The following is a 14,092-nucleotide window of genomic DNA, read 5'->3' on the forward strand; positions in this document are numbered from 1 at the left end:
GGATAAACGAAGGGGGATAGGAAGCAGTAAAAATGGGGTATGAAACAAGCAGAGAGCCTAGAGGATTAGGGGTCTCTTCTTGAAAAACATGATTGCCCTGAGCAGAAGCTGAGCTGTGTGCTGGCTGGAGGCGAAGGGAAGTGAAACACAGTGCATGTCATGGGTAGCGCAGGAAAACAATCTTGATGAAAGAGCTGGAGTGTGCCTCAAACCTGGTGTCCCCCTTTTGTGTTAGGGAGAAGTAGGGTTAATGGCAGGAAGTGCTGAGGGACCAGATGTCCTTACATGGATCCTACCCCTCGGGCAGCTTTCTGTGCTGATAGTTCTCTAGCTGGGGCTGTAGGGGTTTCCACTCCTCCTGTTACTGGCCTGTCTTCACCCTGTTGTTCACTTTTCTTATGTTTCTGCCCTTCACGTGCAGCTTGGCCTGCTGAAGCTCCACTGCCTGTGTGAAAGGATCTATCGCACAAAGGGGCAGCAGCGAGAATTGCGTGACCATGTAGTGAAGTTCCATGAATGCGTGGAGGAGATAGAGCTGTACTGTGGCATGTGTGGAGAGTCCATTGGGGAGAAGAACAACCAGCTCCAGGCGCTGCCTTGTTCCCACTTCTTCCACTTAAAGTAATGAGCTGAAAGTACTAAAGATCCTTGTCGTGACATTAGTCGCAGGAAAGGGCTGTTCATGTCCAGAGCAGGACAGTCCTATGCATGCTGTTCCCCAGGTCTTTGTCCTGCTGACCTGTGCCCTGCAGGATCCTATTGCGGTGTCGTGAATCTCATGACCTTGAAGGGTGAGGTTTAGCCGTTAATACTCATCCCCCTCCCACTTCTGTCCTCTAAATGATTGTGCACTGATGTCCTCACCTGGCCCAGTTCACAGGTTCTTATCTAATTCCTCTTGGGGGAATCAGCTCTTCGCTCCCAGGGGCCGTTTGGATTTTTCCCCTGAATCCCCCCACTTTCTCTCTTGTCTAGAGGTGCACTGAGGTGAAGAAGGTGTTCGGTTTGTTTGTGCTACTGCCATGAACTTAGCTGTACCATCGTTGTATTTCTAGTAGAAACGTACGTGTAACAAAACACTCGGTTCTGAAAACTAACAATTTAAAAACACAGCCTCACCATGACACCAAAATAGGATCAAACTAGGGCGAGGCTCTACATTTGTCTCCGGCAGTACAGGAACTTAATTGTTAGAGGAACGTGCTGAAGTGCCTCTACGGAACGGGTGGAAAAAATCTTTGCCCGTGAGGGGAGGGAGCTTTGTCCTGTGCTCCGTGGTTAATACATAGAGCAGCAGCGGGAGGGGCGCTGGGGGACGCAGAGCCCCCCCGAACCGACCTCCTCCCTTTGCAGGTGCCTCCAGACCAACGGGACCCGGGGCTGCCCCAACTGCCGCCGCTTGTCGGTGAAGCCCGGCTACGTCTGACCCGCCCGTGGGGCTCGGCCTGCGCCGCCGGGCCTGCTGGGGGCGGCGGGGAGGGACGGGGGAGGGGCGCGGCTCCTCGGTCTCTCCTCAGCGCGCCCAGCTCCCTCCCTCCTCGCTCCTCTGTACAGGCAGTGACTGTAATAAAGGGCTTTTCGCCGGGAAAGCGCCCGCCGATCTTCGCGACCGGGCTCCGCGGGGCCGCCCCTCACGCGTGGGACGGGGCCGGGCTGGGGCGGGAGTGGGGGGGAGAGGGGGCCAGAAGCACCCGGCTCGTGCTCCACCCCTGCCCCGCACCAAGATGGCGCCGGGGGCCATCACTCAGCAGATTTCGGCGGCGGCACGTGACCTGCGCGGCCGTTTCACCCGCCCACACATCCCCCCCCCCGCCTCGCTACTGCCACCGGCAGATTCGGCACAGCCGCCGGGCCAGGGCGGGGGATGACGAAGAGGAGGGGTGACTGAGGTACCACCAGCCAGTCTGAGCTCACTGAGCGCGTTTTTCTTCACACCTAGGTAGGAGCCGGTGCAGGGGGTGCTTAGGAAGCTGCGGTCCTGGTCCTGGTTCCTGGCAGGACCAGGACTCCAGCAATGGCCCGCAACTGCCACTGATGCAAGGCAGCAGAGAGCAGGACTCTCCAGGCAAAGCCGCTCTGCTCCTGGGTCCTCTGCTCCAGCCCCTGCAGCTCCTGCCGCAGCCGAGTCATCTCCTGGCTCAGCTGCTGCATGTGCTAAGTCTCCCTTGTGAAGGTAATGGGAACCTGAGCTTGCAGGTCACGAGAGGGGATGGGGAATGAGCAGCATCATCTCCGTGTCCAGCACGCTGTTGCGGCACTCCCAAAAGAGACAGGCAATAATTAAAATAAATTTTATTATAAATACATTCGAATGGCACTCCAGCAGTTATTCATACACAGCAGATCCAAATGTCTGCGAGAGGAAAAACGAAAACTCTTACTGCACAACCAATTAGATGAACGCCCAGGGTTTAACGACAACCCAGAACGCTTAATCGCTCACTGAAAAAGGGAGGGCTCTCAACCTCAAGGAGTTCCCTTGGGCGGCGTCCTGACCCAAAGGGAGAGTCCTCGATAGCAGCGTGCTGCTCCGGGGGGGACTAGCTCAACCTGGCCCTCCAAGGGACTCCATTTGTACCCAAGATGAAGCTGATCTCTGGTCAATACCAGCTCCCATTGGCTGAGGGCCCCAAGTAACATAAAGACCTGAGAATAAGGGCACCAAAAAGCAATCAGCAGCCACTCTGTCTCAAGAGCCAGGAGGCCCCGTCTTCGTCAGGGTGGGTGCACCTGCCACGGATGGGGAATGAGTCTCATGCTCGTACGGGAGCCAGAGCAGCCAGAGCCCCTCTCTGCAGTCGTGGCACTTGTCCCCTGTGCAAAGGGCTCCCCACTTAGACAGCGTGATGCCCACCTCACTGGGGTCGGCCAAGGGCAATGCTGACAGAGTCCAAGGGCTTGGACTGTGTACAGCTCCCAAGGAAGACACTTAAGGCTCCCTACCGCACACAGGCAATGCGCACAGCTGTGGAGGGTGACCACTTATTCTGATTGCCCCAACACAGGAGCACAGACCGGCCGGGGAGCCTTAGTTCCAGAATCAGTGAAACCAGAGCCCACCGCATCAGCTCTGCTGCAAAATGTTGCCTGACCCCGCGGCAGCTGAGCAGTCAGCTCCCTATGCTTGCATTCCCTGACAACGGGATGCACGGTCCCTCACAGACGCAGTGTTTGTTCAGACATGCCATTTATTGAAACTCTGCAATAAAAGGTAAAGCTCCCAGAGGCAATGGACGCTCTTGAAGAGGTGGGGGCGGTTGCTGTCCAGGTGGTAACAGAAGTCTCTGTCACCAGCCTCCTTGCAACGGCCTCTTCAGCTGCATCGGGTCAGATGCCCCAGAGTAGCTTCTGCGTGGAGGAGAGCTGAGGCAGTAATTCCCAGCGCCAACTGAGCAATGTCTTCTCCGTGACCTGCGTGCTCAGTTCTGCTGGAGCTCTCCTCTTCGCCGCTGCTCTCCAACCCAGCGGTTCCTTTTCCTGAGCCACCAGCAGCAGAGCCCGAGGAACAGGACCAGGAGTCCAGCAGTGGCCCAGAACTGCCACTGCGGCAAGGCAGCAAAGAGCAGGGCTCGCCAGGCAAAGCCGCTCTGGCTCCTCTGCTCCAGCTCCTGCAGCAGCTGAGTCATCGCCTGGCTCAGCTGCCGCACACGCTCCTGAACGTGGTCACGCGTGGCCTCGTCCAGCTCGTCCTCGATCAAAGGCATGTGCTGGATGAGGACTTGCAGCAACGAGATGAAGAATTGTGTGGCAGCCATGGCCTGCAGGAGGAAGGAGAGAAGGGGTTCGGTGGTGGCGGGGGGAGCGGGGACAGCAGCCGCAGGGAGCTGGGGGCAGGTAGGAGAGGGGGCGAGGCAGCAAGGCCTGCGCGCAGTCCTGGCGGTGTCGTCACCAGGCCCTGCCAAAGGCGCTTCTGCAAGCAGCTGGGCCCTGGCTGCAGGGTGAGAACCCACCCCCCCGGGGGCTGCGTTTCTACCCCGGCCCTCGCCCAGCCCAGCCTCCCTCCCGCCGCGTGTGCACTCACTGTTGGCCCAGGACGCACTGGGGCAGCGCTGCCGGCTGATGCCTCTTATAACCATCACCCATTGTGATGTCACAGTGGCCAGAGCGCATCACAGCCACGCCCGCTGCACAGCCCCGGAACTTCAGCCCCAGCCCGGCTCAGCGACTCGCCACTTGCCCGGGCGGCCAAAGACCCGACACCCACAAAGTACAGACCCACCCCGCAGACGGTGCTCCCGGGGACTCCTTTACAAAGCCCTTAGCAAGCCTATGGTCAGGTGACGTGACCCGTGCATGCTTCGCTCCTTGAGATCCCATGCCGTGACATGGAATCGGCTCCCTTGGTGCTGGCCTCTGAGCTGGTGGTTGTGGGTGTGCTCTTGGTGCCTTCATGACACTGATGGGTGTGGGCGGTGCATATCCTGGGGCTGGGATGGGGCCTGTCCATGGCAGGTTCTCTGTTCCTGCTGTGCCGCTGCGAGAGGACGTTGCTTCCAAAGAGACATTTCCCAAGGCTGATGAGGGGGTGCAGCTGGAGGTTTCCCGGTGGGCAACTCCCACTGCCGACAGAGCACTGACTTGTCCGTGTCCAGCATGTTCCGTTCTGCGGTACCGACTCCCCGGGGAGTGTCTGGGATGGGCAGATTCTCCACCCGGACCCCAGTGAACACACGGAGGGAGGCACATCAGCGGTGCCTCTCGCTTGGTCCCTGCCCAGCCGCAGCTGCCAGGGAGTTTCTCGCCCCATGTGAAATCGCCACCACGGCCAGCGACCGCGCGAAGGGAAAGCAGTGCAAAGATCATCTTTGATGGGAAGCGACTCATTTGTTTGGCAGAGAAGTGCTGTAATGAAAAACCACCATAATACAGGTGGTGGCAAGGAAGGGAAGTTGCTACAAGTATACTTGAAATTGCTAATGTACCCCTGTACCTGTAAAGTAGGACTTCTAGTTTTAACATGAACCATCTCTTGTGGTTTTTTGCTGCAATGTATGTGATTTCATTTATACTTTCTTCCTAACTACCCTCTGTAGTCATTACCCACTTGTAAGATGTTTGGAAACCTGTAACTCCTGGCCTAGTGGAGATAAGACAGACCTTGGACAGGCTGAAAAGTTCCCTGAGTACATCCCTAATAGCAGGAATTTAAAAAGCAAGTGTCTAAGAAGACGCCAGTGTCAAGATAAGCGACTGGAAGCCGGTCTAAACTAACCCCCTTGGAACAAACAGGAGCTGAAGGACGGAGGAGGTAACCCTGTGACCATATACGGACACGAGAAACCTAAAGTTCAACTAACGGACAGTGTGAGGAAGACTCTGTGGACCACTAAGGAGGGGAGAAGACCCTCACTCTATTTTTACTACGCATGCTCAGACTATGTAAATGAATTCTGAGAACCCCTTAGCATAAGACTGCCTTTTCTAAGAAATCTGATGAGCATGTATGCTTTTTGTGTCTATTAGTCAGAGTGTTTTGTTAATCGGTGCGGCACTCGTGGTGGAACGATGGCCAGCGCTGCCCAGCGCTGCGAATAAGAATACCTGCGTAACAGTTAAACTGAATTCTGGCTGTTGAGTGAAGTTCTTTGTTTCACAGTCACCTCTTGCCTCCAAGGTTAAAAGGGGGTGCAGTCCCAGTGAGTCTCCATACTCATTGTGGATGGTCACTCCTAGATGTTTATACAGTCAAACCTTAAAAAAAACAACTATACAATGTCTTACAATGAAGATTGAAGGAAGCTGATTGACCATTCTAACAAGGAAGATTGAAACATATCCAATTAACCAATTAATGCTTAATAGAGCAACAATTGCCTCTTGCCATTTTCTTTATTTGTTGATCTAAAGTGGCATGAACACAACAGCACCAAGTTCAATCACATTCCTCTGAATGCTGCCAGTTTCACAAGATTCATTTGCCACCACGTTGTCGCCCAAGTCTTGATTGTCCAGATGGATCCCCATTGCCAAGCAGGATGCCAAAGTCATCTGTTCCTCCCAGATCCTAACAAAAAAACAGAACTAGGCCTTGGATCAGAACCCGGGCATCAAGTTAAAAATTAGTAATTCTCCATGGGGCACTAATAGGGTGAGTTTTTCCACCTTTCCCTAAGGCTTCCCAAGCACGTCGACAATGCCTGTTAGCCTGAGGATAGCACGGGGTGTGCAAACCCCCTGTATTCCTTGTGTGCCCACTCCTGGACCACCCCGGCAGTAAAGTGGCTCCTGCTACCTGATTAAATGGATTTGGGTGTTTCCTTCTCTATCTGCCACGTGTGGCAAGAATGATCTAATTGCACACAGCACTTCCTCGCAGTTTCTCACTGCGCGACTCCCACCAGACGGCGGCTTCCAGAGATCTTAACCCCTTCTCCGGGCCTGGTGTTAGTGAGCTTTTGAGCCAGTGCATAGCAAGCAGTTGTCGGCAAGTGCCGATATCCCTGGAGAAGACCTTGTGCAAGTGTAAATTGCACGCCCTCCCACGTGGGAGCAAGGCCATCTCTCTTTGCTTCCTACAAAGGAACCACAAAGAGCCCGTCCCAGACCTGGCGGGCGCGCTCCTGCAGGGCTGCGCCCAGCCCAGCCGCGCCAGGCCCCGCAGCTGACAAAGGGCATGGATGGGCATTCAGCCGCCCATAATCCACCTTCCGCTAATTGCCACCTTCCGTTTGGTTTGCGGACTGGCCACACTGGAGAATTTGAAGGGGAATGTGCACGATTTATAATCTTCTTACAATATCATTAATCACCTCAAAAATACCCTCTTTGGCAGCAGTTGGCAATGGATATTGAGAGACACGGGCAACTTCTATCCCCCTAACTCCAAAACTCCACACTCTGCCATCTGGTCAACACCATTGTTGGCCTGCCAAAACATCAAACCCTACTATTTTTCCTTTGTGCGCGAGTTCTCCCCTCCAGCAACCGCAACAACTTCGAGCTATTACCAGCAGATTGCCCATGTGATATTGCCCGGCGTACCCCCAGTGCCCACGCCTTCCGCCAAAGAGGATTCCTTCCTGAATCATAAAATCGACCTGAATTATCCCGGGGCGGTTTAAACTCCCTACGAGGAGGCTGCTCAGGGCGGAGTTTTGAACTGACTGGCCGAACCCTCCAGCTTCCGTCCCCACTGCCCCCAGGCTCAGCCCAGCCCATCTCCCGCCCAGCAGCAGCCGGATCCTGGAATGCTTCTGCCCGTGTTAACACGCGCACGCGAGGGCCGGGGGGGGGGGTTCGCTGGTTGCATTCAATAGCTCTTTGCACCCTTCCTCTGAGGGACTGGACACGTATCTTCAAGGCACGCGGGAGCCCTCTAATAAGAGCTCTAAGGGGGCTGGGATCCACCGGCACGGCAAGCGGTATCCCATACCCCCCCTCTCACCCATCGCCTGAATGCCAGCCGCCTTTTGTAGTCCCTCCGCCAGCTCCGACAGTCCCTTCACCTTGATGGTAACAGGTTCCCCCCTCTCCTTAGGGCCCACCCCCCAGCCCAGTAAGCCACTCGAGATGGTATCGACGGGTTACGGGCTGGTCCTTCACTCAAAAACATGCCGGGACCCCAGAAACCTCCCGCCTCGTCATCACTCAACAGAATTCCATCCTCCCCATTCAAGAAACCCTCCACAAATACTCGGCTTCAGTTTCACCCGGCTTACACGAAAACTTCACCTGAAGGTCAGTAAGCTGGGGTCCTGCCCAGGGGGTTGTACGGACGCTGGTTCGGGGCTTCCCACCTTGAGGACCCCTATGCCTTTCTCTTTTAATGACAGGTCACACATTTCTTTCCTGCAATTCCTCTCTTTCCTCCGAGCTACTTTCATCAGACTCTCCCCAAATATCTCCATCCCACTCTCGGGATCAGCCCACTGTCCTACTGCCAGAGGGGAAAACAGGCCGCAGGAGCGGCTGAAGGACAGCACCTTCAGACTGTAGCAACGCGACTGAGGTACCACCAGCCAGTCTGAGCTCACTGAGTTCTGCAACCAGAGGGCATTTTTCTTCACACCTAGGTAGGAGCCGGTGCAGGGGGTGCTTAGGAAGCTGCGGTCCTGGTCCTGGTTCCTGGCAGGACCAGGACTCCAGCAATGGCCCGCAACTGCCACTGATGCAAGGCAGCAGAGAGCAGGACTCTCCAGGCAAAGCCGCTCTGCTCCTGGGTCCTCTGCTCCAGCCCCTGCAGCTCCTGCCGCAGCCGAGTCATCTCCTGGCTCAGCTGCTGCATGTGCTAAGTCTCCCTTGTGAAGGTAATGGGAACCTGAGCTTGCAGGTCACGAGAGGGGATGGGGAATGAGCAGCATCATCTCCGTGTCCAGCACGCTGTTGCGGCACTCCCAAAAGAGACAGGCAATAATTAAAATAAATTTTATTATAAATACATTCGAATGGCACTCCAGCAGTTATTCATACACAGCAGATCCAAATGTCTGCGAGAGGAAAAACGAAAACTCTTACTGCACAACCAATTAGATGAACGCCCAGGGTTTAACGACAACCCAGAACGCTTAATCGCTCACTGAAAAAGGGAGGGCTCTCAACCTCAAGGAGTTCCCTTGGGCGGCGTCCTGACCCAAAGGGAGAGTCCTCGATAGCAGCGTGCTGCTCCGGGGGGGACTAGCTCAACCTGGCCCTCCAAGGGACTCCATTTGTACCCAAGATGAAGCTGATCTCTGGTCAATACCAGCTCCCATTGGCTGAGGGCCCCAAGTAACATAAAGACCTGAGAATAAGGGCACCAAAAAGCAATCAGCAGCCACTCTGTCTCAAGAGCCAGGAGGCCCCGTCTTCGTCAGGGTGGGTGCACCTGCCACGGATGGGGAATGAGTCTCATGCTCGTACGGGAGCCAGAGCAGCCAGAGCCCCTCTCTGCAGTCGTGGCACTTGTCCCCTGTGCAAAGGGCTCCCCACTTAGACAGCGTGATGCCCACCTCACTGGGGTCGGCCAAGGGCAATGCTGACAGAGTCCAAGGGCTTGGACTGTGTACAGCTCCCAAGGAAGACACTTAAGGCTCCCTACCGCACACAGGCAATGCGCACAGCTGTGGAGGGTGACCACTTATTCCGATTGCCCCAACACAGGAGCACAGACCGGCCGGGGAGCCTTAGTTCCAGAATCAGTGAAACCAGAGCCCACCGCATCAGCTCTGCTGCAAAATGTTGCCTGACCCCGCGGCAGCTGAGCAGTCAGCTCCCTATGCTTGCATTCCCTGACAACGGGATGCACGGTCCCTCACAGACGCAGTGTTTGTTCAGACATGCCATTTATTGAAACTCTGCAATAAAAGGTAAAGCTCCCAGAGGCAATGGACGCTCTTGAAGAGGTGGGGGCGGTTGCTGTCCAGGTGGTAACAGAAGTCTCTGTCACCAGCCTCCTTGCAACGGCCTCTTCAGCTGCATCGGGTCAGATGCCCCAGAGTAGCTTCTGCGTGGAGGAGAGCTGAGGCAGTAATTCCCAGCGCCAACTGAGCAATGTCTTCTCCGTGACCTGCGTGCTCAGTTCTGCTGGAGCTCTCCTCTTCGCCGCTGCTCTCCAACCCAGCGGTTCCTTTTCCTGAGCCACCAGCAGCAGAGCCCGAGGAACAGGACCAGGAGTCCAGCAGTGGCCCAGAACTGCCACTGCGGCAAGGCAGCAAAGAGCAGGGCTCGCCAGGCAAAGCCGCTCTGGCTCCTCTGCTCCAGCTCCTGCAGCAGCTGAGTCATCGCCTGACTCAGCTGCCCCATACGCTCCTGAACGTGGTCACGCGTGGCCTTGTCCAGCTCATCACAATCAAGTGCATGTGCTGGATGAGGATTTGCAGCATTTGCTGGAGCTCTCCTCTTTTCTACTGCTGTCCAATACAGCGGCTCCTTTTCCTGAGCCTCCAGCAGATCCTGAGTAGCAGGACCAGGAGACCAGCAGTGTCCCAGAACTGCCTCTGCTGCAAGGCAGAGAAGAGCAGGGCTTTCCAGACAAAGCCACTGTGCTCCTGGGTCCTCTGCTCCAGGTCCTGCATGTCCTGCAGCAGCCAAGTCATCTCCTGGCTCAGCTGCCCCACACGCTCCTGAATGCGCTCACACGTGGCCTCATCCAGCTCGTCACCAATCACGTGCATGTGCTGGATGAGGATTTGCAGCATTTGCTGGAGCTCTCCCTGTTGCCACTGATGTCAAACCCAGCGGTTCCTTTTTTTGAGCAACCAGCAGCAGAGCCCGATTAGCAGGACCAGGAGTCCAGCAGAGGCACAGAACTGCCTCTGATGCAAGGCAGCAAAGAGCAGGGCTGGCCAGGGAAAAGCTGCTCTGCTCCTTGGTCCTCTGCTCCAGCTCCTGCAGCTCCTGCTCAGACGAGCAATCTCCTGGCTCAGCTACCCCACACGTTTCTGTATGCGCTCACGTGTGGCCTCATCCAGCTCGTCACCAATCAAGTGCATGTGCTGGATGAGGATTTGCAGCATTTGCTGGAGCTCTCCTCTTTTCCACTGCTGTCCAACCCAGCGGTTCCTTTTCCTGAGCCACCACCAGGAGGGCCTGAGAAGCAGGACCAGGAGCCCAGCAATGGCCCAGAACGGACACTGATGCAAGGCAAGAAAGAGCAGGGCTTGCCAGGCAAAGCCGCTCTGCTCCTTGGTCCACTGCGCCAGCTCCGGCAGCTCCTGCTCAGCCAAAGAATTTCCTGGCTCAGGTGCCCCACATGCTCCTGAATGCACTCAGGTGTGGCCTCATCCTGCTCGTCACCAATCAAGTGCATGTGCTGGATGAGGATTTGCAGCATTTCCTGGAGCTCTCCCTGTTGCCGCTGATGTCAAACCCAGAGGTTCCTTTTCCTGAGCCACCATCAGCAGAGCCCGAGGAGCAGGACCAGGAGACCAGCAGTGTCCCAGAACTGCCTCTGCTGCAAGGCAGAGAAGAGCAGGGCTCGCCAGCCAAAGCCAGTCTGCTCCTGGGTCCTCTGGTCCAGGTCCTGCATGTCCTGCAGTAGCCAAGTCATCTCCTGGCTCAGCTGCCCCACACGCTCCTGAATGCGCTCACACGTGGCCTCATCCAGCTCGTCACCAATCAAGTGCATGTGCTGGATGAGGATTTGCAGCATTTGCTGGAGCTCTCCTCTTTTCTACTGCCGTCAAATACAGCGGTTCCTTTTCCTAAGTCACCAGCAGATCCCCAGTAGCAGGACCAGGAGACCAGCAGTGTCCCAGTACTGCCTCTGCTGCAAGGCAGAGAAGAGCAGGGCTCGCCAGCCAAAGCCAGTCTGCTCCTGGGTCCTCTGGTCCAGGTCCTGCATGTCCTGCAGCAGCCAAGTCATCTCCTGGCTCAGCTGCCCCACACGCTCCTGAATGCGCTCACACGTGGCCTCATCCAGCTCGTCACCAATCAAGTGCATGTGCTGGATGAGGATTTGCAGCATTTGCTGGAGCTCTCCCTGTTGCCGCTGATGTCAAACCCAGCGGTTCCTTTTCCTGAGCCACCAGCAGCAGAGCCTGAGGAGCAGGACCAGGAGTCCAGCAGAGGCACAGAACTGCCACTGATGCAAGGCAGAAAAGAGCAGGGCTTGCCAGGCAAAGCTGCTCTGCTCCTGCCTCCACTACTCCAGCTCCTGTAGCTGCTACAGCAGCCGAGGAATCGCCTGGCTCAGCTGCCCCACACGCTCCTGAATGTGCTCACGTGTGGCCTCATCCAGCTCGTCACCAATCAAGTGCATGTGCTGGATGAGGATTTGCAGCATTTGCTGGAGCTCTCCTCTTTTCTACTGCTGTCCAACCCAGCAGTTCCTTTTCCTGAGCCACCACCAGGAGAGCCTGAGGAGCAGGACCAGGAGTCCAGCCGTGGCCCAGAATGGCCACTGCTGCAAGGCAGAAAAGACCAGGGCTCGCTAGGCAGAGCCGCTCTGCTCCTTGGTCCTCTGCTCCGGCTCCGGTAGCTCCTGCTCGACCGAGCAGTCTCCTGGCTCAGTGCCCCACACGCTCCTGAATGAGCTCACGTGTGGCCTCCTCCAGCTCGTCACCAACCAAGTGTAAGTGCTGTATGTCGACTTGGAGCATTTGCTGGAGCTCTCCGCCACTGCTGTCCAACCCAGTGGTTCCTTTTCCTGAGCCACTAGCACAGCCCGAGGAGCAGAACCAGGAGTCCAGCAGTGGCCCAGAATGGGGCCCAGAATGGGGCCCATGTGCTGGATGAGGATTTTGCAGCATTGGCTGGAGCTCTGCTCTTTTCAGAGCACTTATCAAACCCCTACATCCACCACCAGTCATTGTCACCCTCTGTTATCACAAGCAGTTCTCACCTGTGAGGGATTTGCACAGAGTCCTCATCTTACCAAAACCCGCAAAAGAAGAGAATGAATAGATGAATCTTGTATTCTGTTCCAGGCTTTAGAGGAAAGTCTGCCCTGGTGGGTCAGGGACCTTATGCCCATTGCCCCAAATGTGGCCTACCCAAATGTCACAGTCCCGAATACTCGCCCAAGCCTGTTCCTCATCTTGCCAGTCCCAGTTTCCATTTCTCATGCTACTCGTCCCAGTATCAGTTACCTAATAAAGCAGTTTGCTAACTTTCCACTTGCAGATTCCCTGTTCTTGTCCTAGCTTCCTCCATCTTCCCGGTCTCCTTGGCCAGTTAGTCTGTTTCCTTTCATTTGCATGTAGTCATTAGTGTTGCAGATCTTCCCAGGCTGCTGGCGTAGCCTGCTTGCCCAGACTCTTGTGCAGTCTCATGTTCCTGTCCAAGACAAACTGCTCCCTGGACTTCTCAGCATCTCTTCTCCCACCCCACATGCTTCACTTTGATTCTCAGTGCCGGTCATTAATTTCAGGGTTTTCCAGTCACTCTTCCTAGGCACAGCTCTTGGTTATGTTCTACCTGCTAGCCTTCAGTTCCTGCTTCCCTCTTCTACAAGTTCCTTATCCTAGGCTGTTGCTGCCAGCACAAGTCTACTGCCATCTCCTCCACATTCAAAGTGCATTCTTTCATCTCATCTGGTTTTCGTCTCCTAGAATAGCAGCAATGGAAAATTATAGGGTAGAAATTTTATAATGTACCTCCTGAACTGCATCACAGGGGAGACATCATCTTCCCCGTGGACAATCTGAAGCAGATCTCGGTAGTTCTGGAAAACAGAGACTGATGATCAGAACAGTGAAGAACACTGTGGCATCTAGGGGAAAGTAGGGACTCATTTGGTTTAACAGCTGCTATGCTAAATACTTTCCTTCAGCTTGAAAAAGATAGATAGCAGTACACTCCTACATCACACCACGTGTAAGGAGGACAAAGTGGATATATGAACAGCAGGGAAAAAATGGAAGAGCGTGGTGTGTTGGTGGTGCTGATCCCTTCCCTCCCCTCCTCTACAAGTGAAATTGGAGTTGCCCAAGGATTACTGAGCCTGTAGGGTAGGATGGGGAAAAGGCTTGCTTTGCTTGTGCTTCGTCCCAATCCCAATGAGCATGTGTGACCGAGTTTAAATAAGTCTGTGTTCTCTCTGCTTGGAAACACCAGCCTCTGCCAACATCATACCCCTACTTTGCACTGTGTGGCTGGAACAGAAATGCAGCTCTTGGATTATCTGTGGTCTTCCAGAAACCAAGCTTTTCTTACAGATGAACTTTTGGGAGGGGAGGGAAACCTGCCAGACAGCTATCTTGCACCTCCAGAGTTGCAGTGATGCTTTTGTTTACCCAAATTCTACTCTGTACCTCTTTACCCTTTTCTTTTAATGATTCCCATAGGGCACTCATGCAAGTCTGGTTTTGATATATCAGACTGAGAACTGATGATGCGTGCTCTCCATTCACAGGCTCTGGAAAGCATTGAAAAGGCACAGGAGCTGGCAGAGGGACTAGGGAACAAGGTAGGATCCTACAGCTTCTCTTCAGCACTGTCTGTAGTTTTCTGTCAGGCAACCTAAGAAGCCAAGCATTGAAGTATCCAGACTTGTTATTGCTTATTAATGTGTCCATATTAACCAGCTGATGCTTGGGACTTGCTTTGTTGTGGGCAGTTGCGCAGGTGATCATCAGTGTGCAAGTCTGAAAAGTGAGGGAGGAGTCACAGGTGGATAAACGAAGGGGGATAGGAAGCAGTAAAAATGGGGTATGAAACAAGCAGAGAGCCTAGA

General features: G+C 54.9%; 1 long non-coding RNA gene across 1 annotated transcript; it reads left to right on the forward strand.

Moving 5' to 3' along the window:
- Positions 1–532: 532 nt before the first annotated feature.
- Positions 533–1,587, forward strand: LOC141942240 (uncharacterized). Its single transcript, XR_012628575.1, has 2 exons — positions 533–621; positions 1,354–1,587. It is a non-coding gene; the product is annotated as an uncharacterized LOC141942240 (long non-coding RNA).
- The last annotated feature ends 12,505 nt before the right edge of the window (positions 1,588–14,092 follow it).

The sequence above is a fragment of the Strix uralensis genome, chromosome 4, assembly GCF_047716275.1.
Source record: "Strix uralensis isolate ZFMK-TIS-50842 chromosome 4, bStrUra1, whole genome shotgun sequence".
NCBI classification, from domain to species: domain Eukaryota; kingdom Metazoa; phylum Chordata; class Aves; order Strigiformes; family Strigidae; genus Strix; species Strix uralensis.